General features: G+C 39.0%; 1 long non-coding RNA gene across 1 annotated transcript in view; it reads right to left on the reverse strand.

Moving 5' to 3' along the window:
- Positions 1-13,342: 13,342 nt before the first annotated feature.
- LOC117885152 overlaps positions 13,343-20,225 on the reverse strand; it is a 101,816-nt gene continuing 94,933 nt past the window's right edge. Inside the window, exon 5 of the long non-coding RNA XR_004647728.1 lies at positions 13,343-13,682. This is a non-coding gene — a long non-coding RNA (uncharacterized LOC117885152). The remainder of the gene's footprint in view (positions 13,683-20,225) is intronic.

Consider the following 20,225-nt stretch of genomic DNA (forward strand, 5'->3'; position numbering starts at 1 on the left):
TTATATTGCATCTTTCTCCCTCTCTGATCTCCTGGTTATCTGTTTCATTTGTAAGGTCTTTGAAGAGAGGGCCTTGTCTTCCTACATGCTTGCAAATAATCCTGTTCTTGACTTAACCTAAGTGTGCTGACCTGTGCAAATTTTGAAAATAAGTTTGATAATGGAAATTTGCTTGACATTGAGTTTTATACAGAGTCAGTGTATTCTGTTAGTGGGTTTCACAAGGAATTTTTTAAAAATGATCACAGTCAATGCATCTAAAGTATTTGGATTACAATATACCATATTCATGGTAGCTGTTGATATACTGGGAAAGATCTAAAAAAAAAGTAAAATTGTCAAGTTTCAAGAAGTTTATGCTTAGTAGAGCTGCCTTGCTTCTGGATGTGATCTCATCAGACGTCATTAGTTAAGCAAGTATGGGTCTGCTTAGTGCGTGGCTGGGAGATCGCCATGGAAAGCTGGGTGGTGGAAATGCAGTCAGAAGCCGTATTCCCCTTTTATCAGTGCTGAACTATGAGGCTAGACTGTGCCATTAAGACTCGTTCCCTCCCTGAGCTGCTCCCACATAGCATGCATTCCCTAAGCAAATTTATAGCACTGATATGAATGGGTGGACATTTACTTGTGTGTGTGTGTGTGTTCTGTCTCAGATGTGGCTGCGTCCCAGTAGAGGATGAATCGATGCTTGTTTGCAATATATAAGTGTAAGGTGATTTTTATTATAAGGAAAATGAAGATCTCAGAGCACAGTATTTGAATGATTCGAGACATAACTAAGAATCCCAGGACATTAGTAGGTTTTCAGATGGTACCAGGAAAGCATGGAATTGTTGAAATATAGTCAAGTAAAGAAATGGTCTCAGATTTTTGGTACAACCTCAGAAATAGCCTATGGCTACTCTGGAGAGCTAAAAAGGAACAGAAAGGAATCCTATTGTACTTAATAGCAACACTTCCTTTGACTTAAATGGGACCAGGATTCCAACCAGTCATTTTAAAAGGATGTAGGTTTGTGTGGTGAGTAGGAAGACAAGAGTTTAGAGAGATGGACAGAGCATGGGAAGGATAAATCCATGGACTGGGAAGGCAATAGAAGCCAAAGAAGTCTTTTGAGCAGGGATGTGCTGTATAGGAGGAAGGCTTTGATGTATGGGGGAGATAATGCTTTCCTGTTTTTCAGGGGTGAGATTTAATTCACCGGTGTCTTTGAGGTGCTCAGATGATACAGTGAGGAGTGCAATATACATACCTACAAAGAAATCAAATAAATGTGTTGTTATTTCTTGGTAAGGAAACCACTGCCACAGAGAAGTTTTGTCCGGTGGTTACAGCAGGGGACACTGACCCTGATTCAGCATAGCAATTAAGATATCAGCTATAGATACATGTGCAAGATGCATCCGATCCCAGTGCACCACATATCCTCAGCCTTCCATACTTATCAATCAATTTTGGACCAATGAGGGCATGAATTCCAGAGCCAAAGACCCCTCACAGATAATGTTGTATCTGCCATCCTCTCTCTCTTATGATAATTAAATAACCATGGCACTTTTGCAAAAGCTGCTGACCTTCGCTGTAGAAGTATGCTCAGGAAGAGAGGTGATACCCTAGGCCATCTGGGGCTTCATATGTCAAATCAAGACCTTCAGCTTCTCCTAGAGACTAATAGGCAGGCACTGCAGCTACAGTCAGTGCAGCTGTGGGAGCACAGGAGCTGCCCTGCTCGCAGGGTACGCCACTTAATAAGTGATTCACTAAAATCAGTGATCCACCAACTTCACTCTCTGAGTAGATTTAGGATGTAACCTTACATATAGCACATTGCAGGGCTCATCATGAGGTGATGAATGCATGGATTACATTACAGGAGCAAGATCCATATTTGAAAGCGAGGGCTCCAACTTCCTAACTAGGTGCAGCTGGCGAAAACATTCCACTTACCTAACGTTTTTATAAATAAAATATGGTGTATCCTAGGAATGGCTCCAATGAGGAATAACAGCACACATTTGCAATATGTAACTGCATTACAGCATTAAGCATTTGAACATTTAGAAACATCCAAGAGAGACTTTCCCATATATTTGCTGATGCACCTAAGAAGAGACTGAAAACAATGCAGGGTGGAAGAAGTGAAATAGTTTTTCTCTCCTGCTAGATAAAGGAAGGTTTCCAAAGATTTAGAGTTGTGATTACATGTAGGGAAAAATTTGGACAGAGTTGTGAATTATTAATTAATATTGATATGCTGTCAGTCTGTGTAGTGCATTTATGGTGTATTCAAAAGTTAGAAAAAGGCAGCCATTCTCACTGGACATCTGGAGGGAAGGGTATTTGAACAACCATGGCAGAAATTCTGGTTTCTGACAGAAAGTGGTATTTACTTTTAGATTTTATGGCCTGCATTAAACCTCTGCACTAGCCTGTGGTTCCATATAGTTAAATATTTACCACTAGGGGAAAAAATCTGGCTAAATGAAGAGTTTTTTCTAGCCTGAGTTGAATGGAAGAGTACTCACTTGGAAAGAGAAAGGGGGTGATTCTTTGCACATTAGTTGCAACAGTTCCATATTATCTCACATTTTATACAAGTGAGTCTATTGCTGGATTATTCACCAAAATAGATGCTGCAGTGCTTACCATTCTTCAACATATACCACTTCTACTCAACCCGGGAACACCACCCCTACTGCCCACTCAGGATACAAATATTCACACTGTGTCCATTGCACCATATTAACATTTTATCATTTCTGGAGCTGCGCATTGTATGATCATAGGCCACAAACATAGCAATCTAGTCATGAATCAAACATACACAGGGTGGCAAAAGGGTTAATGATGGGTCTCAAACTATCATAACTTTTTTCAGGAGTTGATCCTGGTGCACCTATATTAGCAAGGCTTATCTTTATATTTACCCAGGACTATTAATGATCAGAATACTTAATTTCTAGGTTTCCAAATTGTTGTGTTCCTCTGACTCTAAAAATACAGATTGATTCGGTTATGGGTAAAATTACTAAGTTTTATGTTATCATATAAACCATTTATTTTCCATTATTTTATTAAGAATGCCAGTTAATAGAGAAATTTATTTTGAAATTCTGAGTAATATGATATATTTTAAAACCTGGAGAAAAAACCTATTTCCCTCAATTTTTCTTTCATTTAAGATTGTTATGGGTTAATGCCTGTATTTGATATGCAGGTTCATTCACATTTCCTCTTCAATCTCATTGAGAAGTATAAAAAAGTGGAGACTTGAAATTGTAATTCAGATTTCATTTTAAACTGCTTATCTCTGGTTGCCTTCTGATTAAACATAATTTTTTTGGAACCAAAATGTCACATTATCTTTATAACCACACTTTCAATCAAAGCAGTGAAGGCTTGAAGGTTTACTGCAAAGAGGGTTCCCCTTACTGGTGATTCAATGTACTACACGTCTACAGCTCTAAAATCCCAACTATGTCTTCAAATCTGTAAAATGATTTAACCCAAAGCAGCCGCTGGTTATATGTCTTCTCTGGACTCCAGAGGACCTTTGCACAGCCTTTCTCCAAGGCTCAATACAGATGTTTATTGATGACTTGTCAAATGTATGCTAAATATTGGCTACTGGTTTTACAGATGTCCTGGGTACAGTCTGATACTTTGAAGTCGAATGGGAGCGATCCATACACATGAGTGTGTGAGCATGTTTGTGATATAGATGAGTGTGTATATATAATTTACACTATAAATATTAAAAATTGTTTCATTTATACACTGTATATAATGAAAATCATGATTCTGTGGTATGATATAAAGATTTTATTGGCACTCATCTGTGATTGCTGCATTAATCAAGAATGAGAATACCCTGAGCAAATTATGAAGATTTTCCCAGACAAGTGTCAATAAACCCTTTAAACCATTCCACTCCATTGTGTGCTCTGTATATACTGCTTCACTGCAAAGCTGCTTGAGTGTTTAATCTTTTAAAAATATATTTCTTTTATACTGCCTCATGCAGAATCTGAGTGAAATCCTGGCCTCACCGAAATCAGTGCGGCCAAGACTTCATCTCAGTTATACAGGGCTCAAAGGGAGACAAAATGTAAAATTAACCCATTTGAAATATCTCTAGTTTTTTCAAATATAAGTGCTATAAGTTTAAATTCTGATATCTCAACACTTTCCATGGCTAGAAGCAAGCATTTGAAAATTAGGGTTCTTCCATTTTCAGTAGTATAAAAATCCCATTTCTACCATGGAGGGGAAAGACTAGAACCTCTGTTTGGCAGGTTGGGTTAAATAAAAGTGGATAGCGTGGTTTGATCAGGGGTTTAGAATGTTAGAATTAATCCCAGGGATGTGGATTAGTCGGCAGAGAGCAGGCTACCTAGTCAGAGATGCACAACAAATGCAATTTATTATATGGCTATTACCCATACATGTACATATTTGGTGTGATTCACAGACACATACTCTCATTAGCTATCATTAAACGGAGACACCATAGTATAGTATGCCCCTACACTTAGAACAGTTTTACTTCTCATCCAGAACAGGACAACTCAACCAGCACAGTACCACAGTTAATACCAGGCTAAGGTTCAGTTCTGAATTGGAGAGATGACATATGAACCATTCTGGAGAAGTTGCTCACTGAGCCTTTCCCTTAAAATCATACTATATCCCAAACTAACTTCTTTCATTTTTATGGAGCTCCTCCCCTTGGTCTTGTGTGGAAGCACTAAAATACTATGAGAGGGGCTATTTTGTTGTTTGCCAAACAACTTGAACCAAGATGTACCAGAGGAATTGTTAAAATTCCCATGGGATTCACAGACCAAGGCCTAGACTAAGAGGTGTGAATACAGATCAGAATGTTTGAATGCAGATATGAAATAAACCAAATATGAACAACTGACATTTCATCTTCCCTAGTTATTACTGTTGTTTGTGTAGTATTTTCAGTTTAATGTTTCACACAAGGAACTGAAACATCTAGAACTTTGGAAGTGACTGTAACCAAAAACATATTGCACAATCTTAATATTTTTGGTTCCCAATTACTCACTTTATCTTTGAACATGAAATGTAACCTCAGCCAAACCGGGAGAAAAATGTAATGCATCACCATAATTTTTAGAAGAGTGCAAGCTAACAGGAAGGTATTTACATTGCCTCTTTGAAAGGATCTCAGCTTTTCTTCTCCATATTCCCTCTTGAAATGGTGAGATGCATTGTATTTATCATATGACCCCAAAATCTTCACAACAGAATCTTGCTCAGTTAGAGGACTCACAATTAGTTTTGCTTTCAAGCTTAAAGGGTTTTTACATAGCATTTTGCAGAAAAACTAATATCAGAGTTGTGTTTAGTGGAGTTTGCTTTCAAAGTGAAGAGAATCTATGTGTCACAAAAGGTACAGCATTAGGATTTGTCTGACCAGAATCTATGCTGTAGCCGACTTAGGCATCTGCTTTTGATGATGACTTCTTGGGCTGTTATAGTAAGCAGCTCACACTAATAGCTACGTACGAACTTTTTGGCAGTGAGCCTGTTTCCTTAATTAAAGTCATTTCACTCATACAATCAATAAACACACATTTCCTTCCTAAATATATCTTGAAACTATATGTTCACTTAGATAAAGAGCAATGTAATATTTGACTGTGTTATAATATTCAATATTTGAAGATTAATGAATTTATTTGAAAAGACCAGTTCCTCTTCTAATGGATTAATAGTTTATCACATATTTACTTAACAACTTTAAAAACAATATTTAATATACATTAAACCACATGATTCAGGAAATTCTAGGTTAGGTCTGATCCTTCTGGCCTCAAACTTTAAAAAAAAAAGTGGAACAACATACTTTAAGTTTATTTAAATAGAATTTCCTGGCTTTAAGTCAACTTCATAGCACTGTTTGAATGTGGTTTATGTACTGAATATCTTTTAAAAACAATGCATGATTTTAGGATGTGAATTATTTAGTTTCTCACTTGACTATGACAGATTATGGGTCTTTAATAACACAGCACTGTTCCTCTGAATTAAACTGGTTTGTTGGGTACATTTCATGGGAGGCTAGATTGTCTGTCTGCTTTCATGAGCAAAGGAGACCTAGCTTTATTAGGTTAGTCTTAGGGGGCTGAGTAGGGTGGGAAGAGTGAGGGACTGTTGGCTTGTTCCCTCTCATCCCACTTCTCACACCATGGAAGCGGAGATTCAGTGTGGTATAGGGAGACAGAAGGTGCTCAGACACCATGGGGATTGGTGTGGTATAAAAACCTAAAACTGAATAATAATAGTTGAGGTGAGTGGGAAGGATGGCTGCTCTCTACAGCATTTTTCCTTCACCCTACAGGTATTTCTATGGGTAAAATGACCCTTTTGTTTTTTCCCTGGACAGTTCTATTTTTCAGCTCTCCATCCTGGAAATATGGAGCTGTAAATCCCCATATATGAATGTCCTATTTTATAGTTCACAACTCCCCCACATCCCTCACTAGCAGATGGCACAGTGGCAAACTCTGGGAAGCCATGTGACATAGCCCCCGCCACACTTTCAGGAAGAGGCCACTAGTGGCACTGGCAGCACCGGTACCAGACTACTACCTCAGGGGACTGGTGGGTGGCACCAGCATCACTACCAAAGCTGCAGGAATCGGGCCCAGCTAGGGCAACAGCATCAGGGCAGCAGGAGCAAGGCCCAGCCAGGAATAGCAAAGAAGAGGATGAGTGCGGAAAATGGGCTCCTTACTGGAGAGCGAGAGAAGCACGAGATCCCAAGTGAGAAGGGGGTGGGAAACAGGCCAGGATGGTGTGATGTATGAATGGAGCAGCTTGTATTTTAGGGTTACTCTAAAATAATCTTTGATGGGTTTTTTTAATTAAAAAATTGACATTTTGATGTTTTATCAGCTTTGAAGTTGGAAAAACTCTAAATCATGTTTTTGTTTATGTTTAAATAATGAAGTAGCTTATTGGTGCTGTAATTATGCTATTTCCTAGTTCTCTATAAAGCTCTGAGAGGTGTCACCCCATCTCCCACCAACCCTGAATGGCAGTTGCCCTGTTTTTTTTTTTCATTTTGATACACTGGTCATCTTATTTGTGGGTCAGCAGTGCCCCAAGAAATGCTGACCCATTTTGTCCCAGTATCTTGTTGCTCCCCTTTGGTAAGCAATTTATTCACCTGAGTGGTCCCATAGAAGTCAATGAGACTACTTGGGTAAATAACTGCTCACCACTGGGAATTCACACTCTGGCACAAAGTGAATAAAGCAGTTCTTGGAATATGGGGAGGAAAGATGTTTGGCAAAATAAAATTCTAAAATGGTGGTTCCGACTCTGCATTGCCATGTCCTTTCTTCCATGCGAGGAAGGCTTAGTGTTGGTTTTTCATTTACAATTTTTTTAGATGTACCTTAAAGCGATAGCCCCCACTGCCATAGTGCCCCCTGGCATCAGGCATTGCAATTTGCAACTTCTGTGTCTTAGCCCTATAGCCCGCCCCTTTCTGGAGTACCCAAATAAGTCCCAACAAAAAAACAAAGTCTAAGAGACCACATAGCCAGCCTTCATCCCTAGTCCAGGCTCAGTAGTCCTTGCCCCATTCCTGAGGCTTACACTGCCTTTCCTGCAAGAGGGTTGTAGGGGAACCCTTGCCTGCCCCTTGACCTTTCCTCTGGGTTCCAGCCCAGGGTCCTTGTGATAAGTATCTAGGATGTGTTTCTCATCATCCCTTTCTTGTTCCCTGGATTTCTTCCTACTTTGCCAGCTTACAAGCATCTGTTGTGGAGCTGTGCTCTCCACTCCCATCTCCCTGCAGTTTCATCTCTCCATGAAGCTTTTCCTTGGTGTTTGTTTTTAAAACAAAACAAAACAAAACAAAACAAAACAAGGAGCCTTCTTCAGGTGTCTCTTAGGGCTTGTCTGCACAGTGGGGTAATGTGCACTAGTGTAAATTCTAATGAGCACCAATGCATTGCACAATAACTGTCTTGTGTAGATCCTGCTTGTGCATATTAAATGTTCCCTAGTGAACCCCTTCATCCTTGCTGCCCCTTTCTTTCAGTGCCAATCCCAGAGTATAAGCTCCCTCCTGCAGCTCTCCTGTCTGTCCTTCCTCATTGGCCCAGAAGTAAAAGGTGGGAGGAACAGGATGGATGGATCTGAATGGTGAAGATAACCAAGTCTCCATAGCTCCTTGATTTTTGTAAGTAAACCCCAGGAAATGTTTTGGGGTTGGCCATGGTGGACCACTCTGAAAACTTGAAGATCAGTTTAGAAGTAACCTGAAAGCTGGCACTATCTATTTGCACCAGGCCCTTTGTAGTAACAACTGTTTTGCTTTCAGGTATGGCAGGGGTGATATTAGAATGAATTCCTACTACCATTAAATTTCTTCCTCTCGCTAAAAATGGGAACAGTTGATTCTTCTTTGTTTGGAGAAGATTCAAAGATAAGTTCTCATTCAGTCCAGATGTAGGTAGTTAATTTAAAAAAGGGAATTTAGCCTCGTCTAAAAGAGAAAGGGCCTGCAGCCATAGTACCTTCTGCTTTGATCTTTTCAGCTCTCATAAGATAAGCAGGGTTCTGCCTGATCAGTAATTGGATAGGTGATCTTAAAAACAAAAACCAGGCATTTTAGTGAGTGCTATTGCTGCTGACTCAGGAGGTGCACTCTGCCCACTGTGCTAGTACTGGATCATTGCCCACGTAAGATGAAAGTGGACATGGTTTGTTTTGTTTTTTTTACTGGAGGTGCTGGACTGAGGAAGAAACTAAACAAAGGCTCTGAGTTCTAATACTATGAACTTATGCCTCACCTTGCAGCCAAGGATCTCCAAACTTTTATGTATTAATGAATTAAATCTCACAACAAATTGGGTGAGAAAGTATTATTCCCGTTCTATAGAGGGGGAAACTGAGGAACAGATAAATTAAGTGACTTGGCTAACATCACACCGTAAATGTGTAGTGTGGACAGGAGTTTATTCTAGATTTTTCTGAAAGCCAGTCCCTCTAATCCCAAGCAATAAAACATGTTTCCGCACCAATCTACCTACACTGCTTGTGCAGTTTCAGCATAAGATGTTTCTCACTTTGCCTCCGAATCATTATTGTGTTGATTTGCTGTTGCGAAAAGTCTGCTGTATTTCCACCCAGGGACAGCTGTGTGTCAGTGGTAGGTGTTGAAGTTACCATTGTACAGAAAGTGTGAAAAGCATTTTGGGGCCTCTCTTGATCAAAGGTGCTAGAGAACTACAATGTATTTTATAATTCTCACAGAGCAGTATATGCATCAGTTCAAATTCAGATTTGTTTTTCTGTTAGTAATAAATTAGTATTACCCCTTCTAGTTGCTGTCGCCTCAGTCTTTGCTATCTTTAATATGAGTCTGCAGTTGTCAAAATGAATAATATGCAACATCAATTTAAACCTCACTTTTCAGTATGTTCCGCTGTAATTATTTCACTTTGTCTTGATTCTGTTGATTGCTGTTAAATTCTAGATTGCTTGAAATTCTTTGAGACTATCCCGAAAGTATCAATTATAAATTGTAGGCATTTATTAGAATTTATCCTGAGACAGAGAAATCTCACCCAGCTGGAAAATGCTTCTTTCTATATCCTGCACTTAATGCAGAAGAGGTTATGGAAACATAATCTGCCATTTGAGAAAGTATATTGTTTTAGGAATAAATATTATAAATGCCTATAGAAATTAAAAAAACAAACAAACCAAAAAACCCTAAGTGAAGAGGGTGGACAGAGGCCAAAAACTGCACACAACTTCCTTTTTGTTAGTCCACATGCTTCTTGCTTTCAGTGAGGCTCCGGTTGAAGTCTTTAAAAGCAAGTTGACCTGGAGAATGTAGCCTCGAAAAGCGACACATCTCTGCCCACTCTATCTGTGTTGTGCATTTTGAAATTTAAAGACAACTTCCCCTTGAGTCTGAACCGGAACATCAAATCTCCATTTCTGCCCGTCACCAAGTTTTAATGGATATTAGATTGTGGCGACGTTTTCTAGGAGACTTGTGATTCCTGGATGATTGTGTATGTTCTGGTTGCTGAGACTTGGACCCTTTGACAATAAAGTGTTTATTTCCCTTCTTCATTAGCATTAAGGCCATCTTTTAAATGTTTGTCACTATTCAGACTAAACACTATTCAGCCCCTCCCCCCACACTAAACACAACTATCATACAGGCACTTACAGCAGAGATTCATACCCAGGAGAATCTAACAATAGACAGTTATAGTTTAAAAAAAAAAACTTTTCAACTAGTTTGCTGAGACCAATTCTGAAAAGGGGCTTAGAAAGTGGTGGCTTTATACAGATTAGCATGAGACTTAGGGTTCAAATTTGAGGTTGAATCAGGGTTAAAAATAGATTGACTATGAAATCCTATTGGCTGTTCTTGTGCAATTTTGACCCAGAACCAGGGTGATCTCTGGATTTTGTTTATAATATGCCTGACAAATACATTCAGGATTCTTTAAATCTTATTTGTTATTTTATAGATTATTCTCTACCTACAGCAAATCTTGTACCTAAACTTTAAGATGACTTTTGTACAGCTGTTAAAATAAAGTGTTAAGCAAGTATCGTTTTGGTCAGATGAAAATGAAGGTGTTTTCCTATGTCTTATTAAAAAACTAATTGCCACTTTCTAAATCCATTTTTAACTTTATAAATTTAAATGTAAAGAGCAGATTTTCTGTTCTTCAGGTTGAAGTCAGATTACATCTTCCAGTATTGATCATTAATCCTTCCTGAAAAAAAGCTAAACTTGGAATCAAATTGTTACCAAATGTGTACTAACTTTTACTGATTATTTTGCTGAATTCCAGTCAGATGCATACGTTCATAATGTCTTCTTACTAATAGCAGGAAGCCTGGATCTTTGTCCTCGATCTAGATTGTGACTAACAGTTATTTCAGAGATGGCCCAATAAAAAATAAATATTACTGCCCTAATTCTGAGCAGGACTCAGCCTGGGCTCTAATATTGCAGATGCAATGTTGTACTTGCATATGTGGGCACAATTATTTGCACTTAAAGTTTACAGGTGGAATTTGTAATTTAGCCTTCTAAATGGGTGCAATTACAGGATACAAATAAATTAACATGCAATTTTACACTCACCACTGATATTGTAAGTTGTTTTTGAAAATGTGTGAGTGACAGGATCCCAGAACTGTGGGATCGCTGTGCCCCCTTAACTTTCCAGCCTGGGCTGTCTCTCATGATGTTTTGCAAGTGACAAGCAGCATACCTCTCCAGATGCTGTGATCACTCAGTCAACAACATGCAGAGACATACCCAGCTAAGTTGCATGAACTATATATTGGGAGACATCAACAAATTCTCCCAGTTTTGCACCCCACAAAGGTACCATCTTACATTGCTAAAAACCTTCTCTTGAACAATGCAAGCTCATTAATTGTTTGCCACTTCCACAAAGAATAGTGGACATGCACTAGCCTTTGTAATCTGAGCAGATTCCCCAAGCACTTTAGACAAACTCACCAGTAAGGATAAAACATTAAAATAAGTTTATTAACTACAGAAAGATTAATTTTAAGTGATTGTAAGTGGTACGTATATGAGATAAAGATGGTTACAAAAGAAATAAAAGTAAAATCACAGTCTGAGTCAAATCTTACTTAGTCTGATAAAGTTTAGAATTTAAACAGCTTTTCTCACTCCACTGAATGTTGCAGCAGGTTACAGTTTTTAATACACAGGCTGCATTCCCGTCTCAGCCTGAGACCAATCTCCCCAATTCAAAGTCTTTGTCTTCACAGCGTTCTTGTTGCCTTCAGAGTAGGTGGAGGAGGAGGAGAGGTCATCTCATGATACCACTGTTCCTTATTTTATATTTTCAATTAATTCAAATCAATTCCCAGGAAAGATATTGGCCTAGATATGTCCTGGTGGGCCTTGCTGAGTCACAGCATTGAAAAAAAATCTTCATTGTGTGGTGCTTGTACACCACACAATGCAATTACAGAATTGTAAATCTCTTGTTTACAATTCCCTGCTGGTCAATGGCTCGTGATGGCCGCTAAACGCCTGTTTGGGTGAGGGTCACCTCCTTTGTTGCCACTGGAGAGCTAGCTATGGGTGTCTCCCAGACACACAACATATTTCAATGATAACCATATAGCAGAATATCATAATTCCATATACAATGATGATACACATATATTGACAGAACAATGAGTTTCAGCAGACCATATGTCATCTTACAAGGCATGCTTTGAATGAAATATCACAACCATATACAAATGACAAATATGGGAGTTAAAGGGGGCTACTTTGAGGCATATTTATGAACCTAAAACTTTAGCAGATTTGATGCCATTTTAACTGCCAGTTGGTACAGCATGTTAAGCCTGGGGCACACTAGCACCAGTCTTTTATGCACCATTACTTTAGACAGTCTTTCAGAAAATGCTCGTTATTCAAGAATTAAAGGCTAAGATGGGTCAGGCCTTCTGCAAAAGTCATTTTATTGCTAAGAAGAGACAGCTACCTTGGATAGAATGGGTCAAATAATGAAATGTCTGATTCAGAAATATATTTGCATATAAGTAATTCAGATTTGGCTTGCTGATACCCCTGGGGTCAAATCTGAGCATGCAAATGCTGATGAATCCAGAAAGTTTAATGAGTGAAAAAAAGTCATTTTATATTTGCCCCCTTTGTGCTGAACAAAACCAGCAGTTGCATCTTGGGGCCTCTTGTGTCTGGTGGCAAAGGGTGATTGGTCCAGACACAGCAGGAAGAAAAGCAAAACAATATAGTAATGTGTTTTAAATAGAGTTGAATCAATAACGTTGTGGCCTAATAAAATACCAGGCAGGAACAAGGCCAGTGTAGATCCACTCTCACTTAGTTTGCAGGACTATCTGTGAGGGGGTCACCTCCTTGAATCGCCCTCGTCCCCCCAAATTAAAAAAAATGTTCCAACACCAGTGCTGAATCCCTTGCTCCTCTTCTCTCATGTGAGGATACAAGTTACATAGGGGAGAGAAAGATTGTTCTTTGCTGTACCCATCCCTGGAGATCAGCCTGACCACATCTTCTGCAGGGGATACCCTCTCCTATTCTTGGTCCTATGCTCAGGTTTAGCCAGAATTGATGGACGCCTTTATCCACATTGGCCACATGCATGTTTGCAACCAACAGAAGAATATTAACACAATGGGCTGAGAGCAAGGTGAAAAAACACTTGGCACAATGGCCAATTCAGCCATGAGGGGAAATTCCCTCCTTTTTACTCCCAGCAGGAGTAAAAAGCGATTGGTTAATGCTCCCAGCAGGCCCAGAAATCTAGTCCTATGTTGAACCCAGTGGAAGAAAAGCTGACAGCAGCAAACCCCATGGTGCCATTGGAAGCCCCATGAAGGGACAAAGTTTATAAGCCCTCCCCTGGACATGTATGAATCAATCAGCTGGGCCACAGTTAGGAAGCATGGTGTAGGCCATGCTGCATCTTCCTGGGGCTCACAAGGGCACAGCCATATAACTGGGGAAGCAGGGGAAAAGCCTCCTTTCAGGGTCCCAGGTGTGTCTTTCCCTACGAGTCCAGGTAAAGCATCCATACTGCTGAGGCCAGTGGTCTGTCGTTGATGTGCCATTGATGTGCTGGTTTCTATAAGAAAAACAAGACAGTTGAAAACCAAACAGAGTATTACACAGTGTTCTAATAACCGTATACGGTACACAGCATTCATCACAGATACAGAAGGGTGTCTGAAAACAGAGTAAATACATGATTATATGATATATGTCCTTAAAAAGGTCATCCACAAGCATATTCCGGGGAAGCCCCAGCTGATGCTGAAATGCAGGAACAGCTGAATTGTTTTAACATTGGCAGTATCTTTTTTAGTGTTCATTTTGAAACATTTTGTCATGTATATTCTCTTTTATAAAATGATACATCACAGCTGTCAGTTGGTTTCATAGCCTCGCTTTTATAAATATTATGTGCGCACATCGCAGTGGTATTGTTATAATGGGTTACAATGATGTGTTTTTTGAGAGAGTGCCAATGACTGGTTTATATCCTTAGTGATTTTACAGTGTCATAAGAAACGTGGAACAAATCTCTTCCCAAGGTTCAGTAGTTGCTTTAAGCCAATAATGCTGCAGTTTTTTTAATGGCTTCCTCACAGTTTGATATATGGCCTTTTAAAAATTTTGTTTTAATATGGTCAATGAACAGCACTCATTAAGTTTAGGGTTGCCTTTATTATAATCTGGAAATAATTTTAATCTAACTATCACCAACAGCCAAATATAATAAAATACGTGTAAGCCAAATAACATTATACAGAGGCTCAAACAGCTACGCACTACTGTAACATTAGCATTTGTAACACTTAATTTGTGCCAGGCCTGAGCCTCGGCACCTCTAGGCTTGGCAGTTCATAGCCCCAGCACCTCTGGGCTTGCTGTGTCAGTTATGAAAGTAAAAAAATTGCTTGAGCCCCACTAGAGACATGTAGAAAAGGGGATGTTGAGCTCTTTCATTGAGTGGTAACTTAATTGAGAGGAAGAGCAGTCTGCTATTAACTAGGGTTGCTGCAGATAACCCTAAAGAGAATCTGGTTCCCTTTTATATATCTTAGGGGTACCCAACAACTGGACAGTGGAGAAGAGATTTTACTTTTCCTCTAGGTTCCTGGCTGCCATTCCCTGTACTGGGCCTGGAAGGGCACAACGTTTTAGCACTAAAATTGGTGATTTGCCTGCACTGTAATATCATTCCCAGATGGACTGCTTTCTTCAGGGAAAGCTGCTTTAGCATAATCAGCCACTGTGTCAGGAGGCGTCTTTGCAAAATACATAGCTGGCTATGATGTCAAATGTATTTATTTATTGTGCAATTCATAGAAAAAGCTAAATATACACTATAAAAACTTTCATATGTCTGCCAGCTGTGTTATTTGAGATCAGCTAGTGGGAAACATTAGAAAGCATAGGACTGTTAACTTTTTTTCCCTTCACACATGTGTCCTTCTCTTTTCCTTCTCATTTTTTGGTTCATCTCCCTTATCCTATGACAAAGATGCTGATTTTCATAATAGTTCCTTTAATGCCAGTTGTGATCCAATGTTCCCATTGGATTGGAATAATCCCTGGCCTGAACACAGAGGTAGTGTTTTTAAATACCTATGGATTTTGAAGGCCAGTAGAGATTTTGCTCCAGAATCTTCCTTACCTGTCTCTTAGAAGCAGAAAAGCTTCTGCACAACAAGAAATATATTTAGGGAAAATAGTTTAGGCTGCTCTGTGTGACTGTATGCAACGGTCACCATAGAAAAGTTAACACTTGCTAATAGATACCACGGAGTTGTGTGGTAAGATACCATAGTATTTCCCTATAAGGAATAATGGCAGTATTTCAGCTACGGTCCCATTCTGCTATAACAATTGGTAAATATTAATAATTTAATGGTAACCAATGCATATAACATTTTACAGTAACACAAATTATAATAAAATACCTCAAGTATTTGGATTTCACAGTGAGTTTTATAAGTAATAAAGCTTCTCTTTAGACAAAGAACTTTCCACTATAGAAAAGAAACAAGCACATTTCTAGAAGGAGAAGAAGATCAAAAGCAGGAAGAGGACACAAAAAATCTTTGCCTAAAAAGAAGAAGAAAAAAATCCTCAATGGCCCAGGGCTGCTGCTTTTTAATGTGACAAGCATTTAAAAGTGTAATTGATGGAGCAGCTAACGTGGCTCTTGACCAAAGCAGTTAACATGCTTTAGCAAAGTAGCATTCGTAACATGCCAAAAGTCATACTAATACATATTCTATAAAAAACCACAACCACATCATAAAACAGGGGAAATAAAGATCTTAAATCAATGTATTATTAACATATAAATATATTTAATGTGGGTAGTAAGCTGCAAGCCTTTTCCAGAGACTGAAGAGGTATAAAGTTATCTCACTGTGTCAACCAATAAAATAAATTGAAGCCATTTTTAAAGACTCTCCAGTATACTTTCTTTCTAATATGAGGCTATGAAAGCTACCTTACTATAAACTAATTACTAAGTGTATTGTCTGGCATTGAGGTTTATGGTGGAAAAGAATTGCCCCTCAAGTTGGGAAAGGGGAGAGGGAAGGGTAGATCATTTATCAAAAATTACTAATGCCTAAAGCCACAGGTCACTGTTCAACCCAAAGAATAATAGTTTCTCCTTTCAACTAAAGGTCCCAGTCTAGTGTGTTTTATGATATCTTCCAATATGTCCTTTTGCCTAAAGTGTGCTGTAGCATCAGTTCCCCCTCTGCTGAGACTTCTTGGTATTAACGCTAAGCCACATGTATCTCTCGGTCAGTAGCAAAGCTTCACTTATAGTTGCAGCAGAGGTCTTGAATAAATGAGTTTTGCAGAATGTTTATTTAGGATGTTGCTAGCATCTCTGAGAATGTATAAGAACCACATTCATGTACTTGTAATTTGACACCATTTACTTCCTTTCCCTCCCCCCCAATTGTTTCCTGTAGTATTTTTGACAGCACATAATAAAGCAGAAGAATAAAAAAAAAATGCACCTGTAATAGAATAATTGTTGTTGTTTATTTATATTGTTATGTTGCCCCTAGAGCAAACCACACTAGACCTTATACAAACCTGTTGAAAGACCCAAATTGCTTACAGAATAATTTCAAATGTTGTCAACAAATTCAGATGTCTATAATATAGGGTCATTTTTCTTTGGCCTTTTATAGAACCCCAGCCCTATATCTGCTACCATCAAATATCAGATTTACTTTATGCTGGGGCTCTAAAATTTGAGGTTATGTGATTCTGTCTCAGCCAGTAGTTTGCTGGTCAGCAGTTTTACCAGCAGAAGCTGTTAGCCAACTAGGAAACTAACAGAGCAAAATGCTTTTCCCTATATAATTAGTGCATTTTAAAAGGATATTGTTAACGTGAAAATCTAATTTCTAGCTGAAAATGTTGTACCTGTTGGTGTTACTAATTAATGTAACTGAAGGCGATTAGACAATTATTTTTTCAGTTTGTTTACTTTGTGCATTCCAGAACACACAATCATTTTCACTGTTTGTTAATAATTGCATTTCCTGTCTCATACACTAGTAATACCGCTCTCATGAACACTCTTCCCCAGGCACTGCAAGATTGTTTACCAGCAAGAGTAGCAGCAAAGCTGAAACTTAAAAGACATTAGGCAGACATGCGCTGCGAGAAGAGGTAGGCTTGCGCATACTTGGTAGTGTTGCTAACAGATCCACCCAATACACCTTTGTGAACATCAGGAGGAAGAGAGAACCCATTTTTAAAAGGTCAGGACCTATTTAAAGGTCTGTCTATCAGAAAATAGTTTTTTTTAACATTATTCAATGTTTGTAAATTCAAATTTAGTGTCTCTCAGAACAGTTAAAAACATTTAAAGCCTGCACGTTGTCATGTCAGGCAGCTGCACTGTTTGGCAGTCCCAAGGTATAGTAGAGTAGTGTCTAGCGCTGGGCAGGAAACAGTTTACCAGTCCCAGGAAAAATTTTGACATTTCAAAAAAAAAAAAAATTCCTGTCCCAAACGATGATGAAAAGTGAAATTTTCAAAAACCAATTTAAAAAAACAAATGGCTTCGATCAATCAGCATCTTTTGTTTTGATAATTTTGAAATATTTTGTTTAGATTTCAGCCTTTTAAATTTAATTGTTTTACTATAAATTACATTTCTAAAGGAAAGTCATTTCAAACAGAAAAATTGAACTTTTCATTTACAAAGGAGTCTGGAATATGTTTTGTCAAAAAAATCCCAACTAGCGCTAGATGGGTCCAACTCAAAGGTCAGATCCGGATCTAGATTCTTCTAAACTTTAGAGATTTTAGATCTGGAGCTTTGGTTCAAGTCCATCTGTAGTAGCAGATCTTATTTGTGCATTTGGCTGTTAGAAATAGTCTTAGAATGTATGTTGTATTGTAGCTTTCCCTTACGGATATAATTTGTTTCCCTGTCTGTTCTTAAAGGTCTTTCCCGACATTGTACTAAAACCCAGTCTACATAATTTTCATTCAAATTCTTCCCTAAAATTTTAGATTATAATCCTCAAACAATTGACTCAGTGCACGATACCTGACCTTTCACCACTGAAGTCAATGAGAGTTTTGCCATTGACTTCAATAAGCACAGGTTGAAGCCCATGTGTCGGTAACATAAGAGTTACTCCTGACAACATTAATCAGTTTCCTTAAGTAATACAAGAACTCTGGGCACACCAAAATAAAAATGATCCTCAGTTCATAAAGCATGCTGTGGCAGCGCTCTATAATTACATTTACATTTATTATAGGGGCATTTGTGAAATGTCGACATTCAGCTGCTAATGAAACACATTTCTTCAGTGCCTTTCTTCAGACATATTACAGAGCACAGCGTATCCCCACTGTTTAGTACTGTACAGTTCCCAAATCTCAGTGGAGGTGGCAATAGGCAAATATTGGCACATAGAGTTTAAGATGAGAAGAACTTCTGATGTTTCTGTGGAATTCCTCCAGGTCAGAGGAGCTACAAAGTCCTTGCTAACATGCTATTAAAGTATTTATCAATGTTATCCATTTTATAAGTAATTTAAATTTACAGTGCTATTTTTACCAGTATAATGTCCCTCTGCCTCTCCGCTGCTGGAGCCTTTCTGTAAGTCTGAACTAAGTCAAGCTGGGCCCCAGGATTCAAGCTCTCTTGTTTTCCAGTGTAGACACAGCCTCCCTTGACTCGTGCTCTGGGAGTCCACCAAAGGTATTCCACAATCCCACTGCTCAACTTTTTTTGTCCTCTGGATAGTCAAGTTTGGTGGACAGTCAAGCTTTCCCAAGTTGCACTACAAACAAAAGGCTAGAGTGACCACATTTTAAGAGGGGCCTAGGAAGGCTGGGATATGGGTGGTCTGTTTGTTTTCACCCGGGAAAGCGCCTTCTCTTGCTGGTTGCATGTCTCAAGCCTCTGGGATCCAATTGCCTCCAGACTTATGAGACGGATCCTCTGTTTATCAAGGCAGCCAGCTCTTTGAAGCCATTATCTCCAGTTGCCTCCTGATTGCTACCCACAGACTACCCTCCTTCTAGGCTTTACACTTCTGGCATTACAGGGTGAGGACAATTTAATTCCATCACCAGGATGGACTATCAAACCCTTCGTGTCTTGACTTAGAATGAGATTTGTGCACCCCATCAGAGACCTGGACAAGGATTCTTCAAGCTTAGGATGTAACATGACTTCTACTAGAAATTGAGGAGGCAGCAAGCCATATTTGTCAAAGTTGTCTTTGATACATACAACTGAACAGTGCAAGCAGCATTATCAGATTGTATCTAATAAAAAGTTTAAAATATCAGCCAGCAAGTTCCAGACATACAATGCAGTAATACTCCTTGTTGTTTTGTGTTTGCTCACTCAACATTCTAGTCAAGAGCTTAAAAGACACACAGGAAGTGTCTTACAGATGATGGGAAAAAATCCAGCATCATTTACCAAAATACCAGCAGTTGTGTTTTGGTTTTGGATCACAGCCTGGAGAATTTTTTACTTTTATCTGTTCAGTTGTGATGCTCAAACTGAAACACTGTAACTGCTTTTAATCAGCTTCAAAGGTTTCTTGTCCTGCTTTTAGTGTTGGCAGTGAAATATTTTTTTCTAAACGAAAACACCCAATCAGCAATGGAAAAACTATGGATGCATTTTTTTATTCTAAATGAAAACTGTCCCTTTCTCCCTCAGACCATGTCCCCTGTCATTAACAATAAGGTCTCCTGCTCTTACACACTCGTGTCTTCTTTTGTCTGCAGATTTCTCCTACCTCAGAACAGACTCCCAACCCCGTCAATAATCCTCCTTTCCATACTGGGAAACAAAATACTCTCCCCTCCATCAGTCTTCACCCCACTTTTAAAAAAAAAAAAAAACTACCTTTCCCCCATCAGTGACCTTTTGCAGTGGTGACCCTCTCTGCAACAGAGAGGAATTGAATGCAATTCCCCCCAGGGCTGTTCAGAGGTTTTGGGGGCCTGGGGCAAAATCTGAAACTGATGCCCTCACCCTTCCAAAAATTACCATGAAAATGAAAGAGTTCAAGAATAGGGGACAGGGTGGGTGTCAGAGAGGGCCCAGGCCTATGGGGGTCACTGCCCTCCCTGCAGG

This window comes from Trachemys scripta, chromosome 11 (genome assembly GCF_013100865.1).
Source record: "Trachemys scripta elegans isolate TJP31775 chromosome 11, CAS_Tse_1.0, whole genome shotgun sequence".
In the NCBI taxonomy this organism is placed as follows: Eukaryota; Metazoa; Chordata; order Testudines; family Emydidae; genus Trachemys; species Trachemys scripta.